Below are 7,549 nucleotides of genomic sequence, written 5' to 3' on the forward strand. Positions count from 1 at the left end.
ACCACCTTTATGCACAACATCATTTCCTGCAGTTATGCTGAAAAGGTGCCTGCTGAAGAGTTGGCATGGAGCCATGGCAGAACCTGGTACATTCCACACCATGGTGTATACCATCCACAAAAGAAAAGAATCAGAGTGGTGTTTGATTGTGCTGCTTCATTCCAAGGGATGTCATTGAACACACAGCTGCTGCAAGGAACCGATCTTACCAGCTCATTAATCGGAGTCATAACCAGATTCAGGAAAGAACACATTGTTTTGATGGCAGATATTGAGGCTATGTATCACCAGGTGCGTGTACCAGCTGAAGACTGTAATCTGCTAAGGTTTCTCTGGTGGCCCAGTGGGGATTTCTCTCAACCCATGGAGCAGTACAGGATGTGCGTTTTATCTCTTTGGCGCAACTTCATCACCGAGCTGTGCGAACTTTGCTCTGCGAAGGTGTGCGGAGGATAACAGCAACTCCTTCAGTCAGCAGGTGGCGGATGCCAGTATGCACAGCTTCTACGTGGATGATTGTCTTGCCTCAGTACCCTCGGAGTCTGAGGCTATTGTTCTTTATCACAACCTTCGAGCCATTTGCGCTAGAGGTGGCTTTCAGCTAAAGAAGTGGATAGGTAACAGTAGAAATGTGTTGGCTGCAATTCCTGAAGAGGAGAGGGCAATGGATGTAAAGGAGATGGATCTGGACCATGACACCCTCCCTGTTGAGAGAGTCCTGGGTGTACAATGGTGTGTACAATCAGATGCATTCAGGTTCAAGATTTCAATCCAAGATCGACCTTTGACCCATAGAGGGATCTTGTCTGTGGTCAGTTCCATTTACGACCCGCTTGGAGTGCTTGTGCCAGTGATGCTAAAAGCCAAGCTAATTTTGCAGGAGCTGTGTAGGAAAGGCCTTGGGTGGGATGAGGTCGTACCCCAGCCCATGGCCCTGGAGTGGACAAATTGGATACAGGAACTCCACCTACTTGAGGATTTTAAGATCAGCAGATGTTTTAAGCCTGTGGACTTTGGCACTGTAGCTTCTGCCCAGCTACATCATTTCGCAGACGCAAGTGAGGTTGGTTATGGGACAGCTACTTACCTACTGTTGCGCAACAGTGATGGAAAGCTGTGCAGCATCCTCGTCATGGGAAAAGCCAGGGTGGCTCCCTTAAAACCAATTACCATTCCCAGACTGGAGCTAACAGCAGCAGTAGTGGCAGCACGTACGGACAGGTTGTGGAGAAAGGAGCTGCAGATGACATTGCTTGACTCCGTCTTTTGGACTGACAGCACCGCAGTGCTAAAGTACGTCAAAAATGAAACCTCCAGATACAAAACATTTGTGGCCAATAGGGTCTCAGAGATTCTTGCAGCGTCTTATGCAGCTCAGTGGAGATATGTGAGCACCTTGTCCAATCCAGCAGATATTGCTTCCAGGGGACTTGGAGTGAAGTCATTCCTTAAGGATAAACAATGGATGTGTGGCCCACAATTTCTGCTAGCAGAGGAGCACTGGCCTACAAACCCAGACGGCTCAGAAGAACTATCGGAGCAAGATGATCCTGAGTTCAGAATGAGCATTTTGGCTTATACTGTTTCAGCCAAAGAAGAACTTGACTCAGTGTCTCAATTGTTTGACCGTACCGTACAACAAAGAGGAGGAGAGTTACTCTGGAGACACAGCAGCAGAAGGTGACAGTTCAGTGGATGACGAAGGTGCACAGGATGAAGAGATTGATTACAGACATGGCAAACCAGGAAGAAAAAAATTCAAAATTTCTATAACAAAAAAAATGGGGACAAAATAAAACCAAAACATGACATGAATAAACTCAGATCTCCATGGACAGACACATTATATCATGACTTTTTGAAAGAGAACCCATGTTGCACACTTGTGTTTAAATACCAGCATGTTAAAAAAAGTCTTAGCCACAAAAATAAATGCCACTATTTATGAGATACACCTTTTATTTTTACATTTTAGATCTGTTCATATTTTTTATTAATATGTAAATATTAGTCTTTTTGCTCAATAGCTTCCAGGTCTTGTGATCAATTGACTCCAAATCAGTGTAGGATCATGTAACTACACTGGCTGCATGAGATACGCCTTTTATTTTTACATTTTAGATCTGTTTATATTTTTTTTATTAATTTTTATATGTAAATATTAGCATTTTTGCTCAATAGCTTCCAGGTCTTGTGATCAATTGACTCCAAATCAGTGTGGGGTCATGTAACTACACTTGCTACATGAGATACACCTTTTATTTTTACAATTCAGTTCTGTCCAAAATTTTCAATAACTTTATACACAGTCGCTCATCTCTGCTTTAAATATCACATTTTTTTCATTTTTATTTTATTTTGAAAACAGGAAGTTGGAACACGCTACAGTCGTCCTCTCCGTGTGTTTACTGTAAAGTGTGCAATACGGGTGCACTTGAAATGTTGGAGTAGCTTGCTTGCGAATGCCTGTCGAATATCCAACTTCAAGAGAGTCTGGGTGCGACACATTACAACAAGGAAGTGTTTCACTTCTGCTTTGACTTCAGCTCCTCACATGCTGGATATTCTTGTTTTGGACATGCATATCTGGTAAGACTGTTATTGACAAAAGACGTCGTGAAAACACAAAACTGAGGAACACTGTAGTGCCGTGTTTCAGGATCACTGATCGGAGATTTCCTGAGAAACTATAACAACAGCTTGCTGATTTTTGTGTTTTGAGTTCTGCCCCGGTTTCAGACTTTACCATTTGGGAAGATTTGAGGATGTTTTCGTCATTGGCTTCCATCGTCTCTCTTTTGTCTGTCATTATTCCAACTGCCCTCTGTGGGAAAGTTCTGGTTTTTCCAAGTGACGGAAGCCACTGGGTGAACATGAGGGTGCTCGTTGAGGAGCTGCATTTGAAGGGGCACTCTGTGACTGTCATCCGCACCGTAGACAGTTGGTACATCAGTGAAACGTCTCCACATTACAATGCCATCACGGTGGATGTAGCTGTAGGTGGAAATGAGGATTTTTTCCGTCTCTTTGTCTCTGAGGTTATTAAAATCAAACAAAACAAGGGGTCTGCGTGGGCTCGTCTTGCTTTAGACATGGAGTTAAAAGACAAGTTCTTTGACCTGCACAATAAAGTCTGTGAAGTTGTCACGTACATTTTTGAAAATAAAGAGCTGATAAAGTCTCTCCAAGAAGCCAAATACGATGCAGTTTTGACGGACCCTGTCAATGGTGGCGGCGTATTCCTGGCTCACTACCTTGGCTTGCCATTGGTGTTCAATGCTCGCTGGACTGTTCATGGGGAGGCACATTTTGCTATTGCACCATCTCCTCTTTCCTATGTGCCACTTCCACCCTCAGAGTTAACAGATCAAATGTCTTTTCTTGACAGGGTGAGCAATGTGGTTTTTTACATCATGAGGATGCATCTGTACAAGCAGATTGTTGGACCACATTATTCCGCATTGTCCAACCGCTACTTTGGCTCAGATGTGGACTATTTCTCTCTGTTTCAAGCTGCAGACTTATGGCTCATGAGAGTGGATTTTGTGTTTGAGTTCCCTCGTCCCACCATGCCTAATGTTGTCTACATGGGAGGGTTCCAGTGTAAGCCTGCAAAACCTTTGCCCCAGCACCTTGAGGAGTTTGTGCAGAGTTCTGGAGAGCACGGAGTTGTCATCATGTCTCTGGGGACTTTGATTGGAGATCTTCCTAGAGACTTAGCAGAAGAAGTTGCTGCTGCTTTAGCAAATATACCCCAGAAAGTCATCTGGAGGTATAAAGGAGACAGACCTGCCTCTCTCGGCAACAACACTTTACTGGTTGACTGGATGCCACAGAATGACCTTTTAGGCCATCCAAATATCAAACTCTTTGTAAGTCATGGTGGAACTAATGGGATTTATGAGGCTATATATCATGGGGTTCCAATTGTAGGCATTCCCTTTGTGTTCGATCAAGCTGACAACCTCTCCAGACTGAGAGCTAAAGGAGTTGCAAGGGTCCTGGATGTTTCTGATTTGGAAAGGAAAATATTTCAGACAGCCATGGAGGAAGTCATGAATGAGCCATCCTACAGGATGAACATGCAGAGACTCTCCAGGCTGCACAGAGATCAGCCAATGAAGCCACTAGATAACGCCCTCTTCTGGATAGAGTTCGTCATGAGACACAAAGGTGCAGCTCACCTGAGAACGGAATCCTACAGACTGCCCTGGTATTCCTACTACTGTGTAGATGTCATAATATTTTTACTAGCAAGTGCAGGACTTCTGATGTTTTTTTTCTCTTGGTTAGTGTGGTTATGCTTCAGACTGTGTTTTAAGAGAAAAGAGAAATGTGACTAAAAGGGACACATGGATAGGTCATTTTCACATTTGTCAATATAGTACTGTTATATAAATGTCTGTTACTGGTAAGGCTGAAACAAAAATATTTTTGTTAACTTTTGGAGTTTGTTGCTAATTTTCTATATTAACATAATGAGGAAAATAACAAAACACAAAGAGAGAATGTTACTGCCACATTTGACTGCCATTTACCATGTTAAAGGAGAGGATATAGTTAAATAAGAAAAGATGTAGATAATAATAGCCAGTCTGCTTGTTTTCATGCTTTTGTATTCTATTTTACTGTGTACTACATTATGAAATGTGCTGCATTACATAACAGGTGCTTCTAATGCAATTAGAGTGTACAATAAAGTTCAAAATTCAAAATTATCATATGCTTCACTGTTTTATCTGCATAAAGACCATATTTACTGCATGACTACACCGTTTAAGCTCATTGTACCAATTAACCTGCTAACTGAGTGGAAAAACTGATCTAAACGGTAGGCTGATATCTTTGCAGGGCAGTAATTATGGTGTTTGTGCATTCACAGTCATTTCCAGGGCTGTTCAATTGATGGTATGGTTTTTGATAGATACTCCAGACCTTACACTTGAGCACTATAGGCCACAGTGCCAGTTAGTCATAAGGCATTTTGCTTGCTTTTTTTTTCTTTTTTGCATGATACATTAGAAAATAGCAAACAAAACAATAATTTATTACAGTTATTTGACTACACATCTGTAAGACAGGAGAACGTCCATGCAGTTTTATACATTCTTGTTTTCAAGCAAGATAAATCTGTTACTTATCTTAATGACAGAGAGTGCTTCCTGTCAACTTTGCACTGCCTTATCACTTGTGAACTTAAGAGCATGTAATTGCAGTAGCAAAGTCCTGCTCAAGTTTGAACCTGGTAGAACCAGCAGGTGTTGTGCTCCCTGGAAAAGAAGAATCTTGGCAAAAAGAAACTGCATTTACTGCAAAAAAAAAAGGTAATATTAGCAATATTTAATCTTGTCTACATAAAACTCATTGACGGCTCCCTTGGCACTGGAATGAAGTATTTCCATTTTGATTTTAAATGACCTGCATCTCTCTTTTATGTCAGTGCTTTAGTCATTTACAGTACAGGTAACAGTTTGCATGATAATGGTTTATAAACAAAGGCACATAGCGTCTTACAGCAACTGTTAGACAAAATAAAAAATGTTTAATACCCTTTAATATCATGTTCTACCACTTGGTAGATCACATTTATCACTGGCAACATTCTGTCTTATCAAAGGTTAGTGGAAGTGAACCTACCTAAACCAGCTCTAACACTTGGTTTAGGTATGTAAAGCTAAAAGAAAGAATGTGTTATGACGTGACCTTTTTTTTTTTAAATGTCATACTTTTAACATAAAGTGTCATCCCACCCATTGAAAAGCAAATATTCTGATTATTATCTCTTAAAGTAAATGAAAAATGCAAAGGAACTTTACAGGGTTAAGCATACTAACATAAAGAATAAATAAAAGATTTCCATGTACAAATAAGTTATCTACTGGAAATTTCTATCTATTATTATGCTACTATTACTGTGCTTTTACTGTGCTATTACTGTGCTTTGAGAAACACTATTCGTACTTTTAGAACAAAAATGCTCTGGATCTGGACCTGGATAAGTGTCTGCTGGCTGTGTCCAACTGTGGTCTATGCTGGGAAAGTCCTTGTTTTCCCAGTTGACGGGAGCCACTGGGTGAACATGAAAGTCATCATTGAGGCGCTACATTCAAGGGGCCACCAGGTTTCTGTTGTGCGACAGACAAGCAGCTGGTACGTCAAGGAAAGCTCTCCGTTCTATACTTCAATTGCAGTTGATGCTGAGTCTGGATTTGATGAAGACTTTATAGGTTCATTTGTAGCCCAGCTGTTGGAAATCCAGCGAGAAGGGAATTCTGCCTGGACGCGTTTTAAACTGGAAATGGAATATTCAGAAAGGATCGCTGAGTTCAACATTAAGTCGTGCAAAATTATTGAGACGATTTTAGAGTCCAAAGAGCTGCTACAATCGATCCAGGAAGCCCAATATGACCTTGTTCTGACAGATCCCGCGATGCCAGTGGGTGTCATAATTGCCCACTATCTCAGGCTGCCTCTTGTTCTTAATGTCAGATGGACCAGTCATGGTGAGGGCCATTTTTCAATCGCACCTTCTCCTCTATCCTATGTTCCATTGACAGGAACGGAGCTATCTGATAAGATGAATTTTCTCCAGAGAGTCCTTAATGTAATCTTATTTATCTTCAATGAATACCAAACTGTCCAGTATGTCATACCACATTACGCAGGCTTACTTGAAAAATATTTTGGTCCAGATGCAGACTACAGGTCCATGTTTCAAGCTGCAGACCTATGGCTCATGAGAGTGGACTTTGTGTTTGAGTTCCCTCGTCCCACCATGCCTAATGTTGTGTACATGGGAGGGTTCCAGTGTAAACCTGCAAAACCACTTCCTGAACACTTGGAGGAGTTTGTGCAGAGTTCTGGAGAGCACGGAGTCATCATCATGTCTCTGGGGACTTTGATCGGAGATCTTCCCCATGATTTAGCAGATGGGATCGCTGCAGCTTTTGCAAAACTACCCCAGAAAGTCATCTGGAGATATAAAGGTGTCAGACCAAGTACTCTGGGCAACAACACTTTACTGGTTGACTGGATGCCACAGAATGACCTTTTAGGGAATCCTAAGATAAAGCTATTTGTGGCTCATGGAGGAACTAATGGAGTCCAAGAAGCCATTTATCACGGAGTTCCTATATTAGGACTGCCATTGATTTTTGACCAACGTGATAATCTATTTAGAATTGAGGTAAGAGGAGCAGGGAAGAATATTGATATTTTCACTCTGAATGAAGACATATTCTTGCAGGGGATTCAGGAAGTCCTGAATGAGCCCTCATACAGGGTGAACATGCAGAGACTCTCCAGGCTGCACAGAGATCAGCCAATAAAGCCACTAGATAACGCCCTCTTCTGGATAGAGTTTGTCATGAGACACAAAGGTGCAGCTCACTTGAGAACGGAGTCCTACAGCCTGCCCTGGTATTCTTACCACTCTGTAGATGTGATGTTCTTCTTAGTTGGAATTGCTCTGGTTATTCTGTTTGCTTGTGCTGTCTTTATGAAATGCCTTTGCTCTGCTTGTTTCAGGAAAAAGAGGAAATGTGACTAA

The 7,549-nt window shown here is 41.7% G+C and overlaps 2 pseudogenes; both read left to right on the top strand.

Annotated features, from left to right (window-relative positions):
* Nucleotides 1-2,438: 2,438 nt before the first annotated feature.
* Nucleotides 2,439-4,718, top strand: LOC142379258 (UDP-glucuronosyltransferase 2B17 pseudogene; annotated as a pseudogene).
* Nucleotides 4,719-5,974: 1,256 nt separating this feature from the next.
* Nucleotides 5,975-7,549, top strand: LOC142379270 (UDP-glucuronosyltransferase 2B17 pseudogene; annotated as a pseudogene).

The sequence above is a fragment of the Odontesthes bonariensis genome, chromosome 1, assembly GCF_027942865.1.
Source record: "Odontesthes bonariensis isolate fOdoBon6 chromosome 1, fOdoBon6.hap1, whole genome shotgun sequence".
Taxonomy (NCBI): domain Eukaryota; kingdom Metazoa; phylum Chordata; class Actinopteri; order Atheriniformes; family Atherinopsidae; genus Odontesthes; species Odontesthes bonariensis.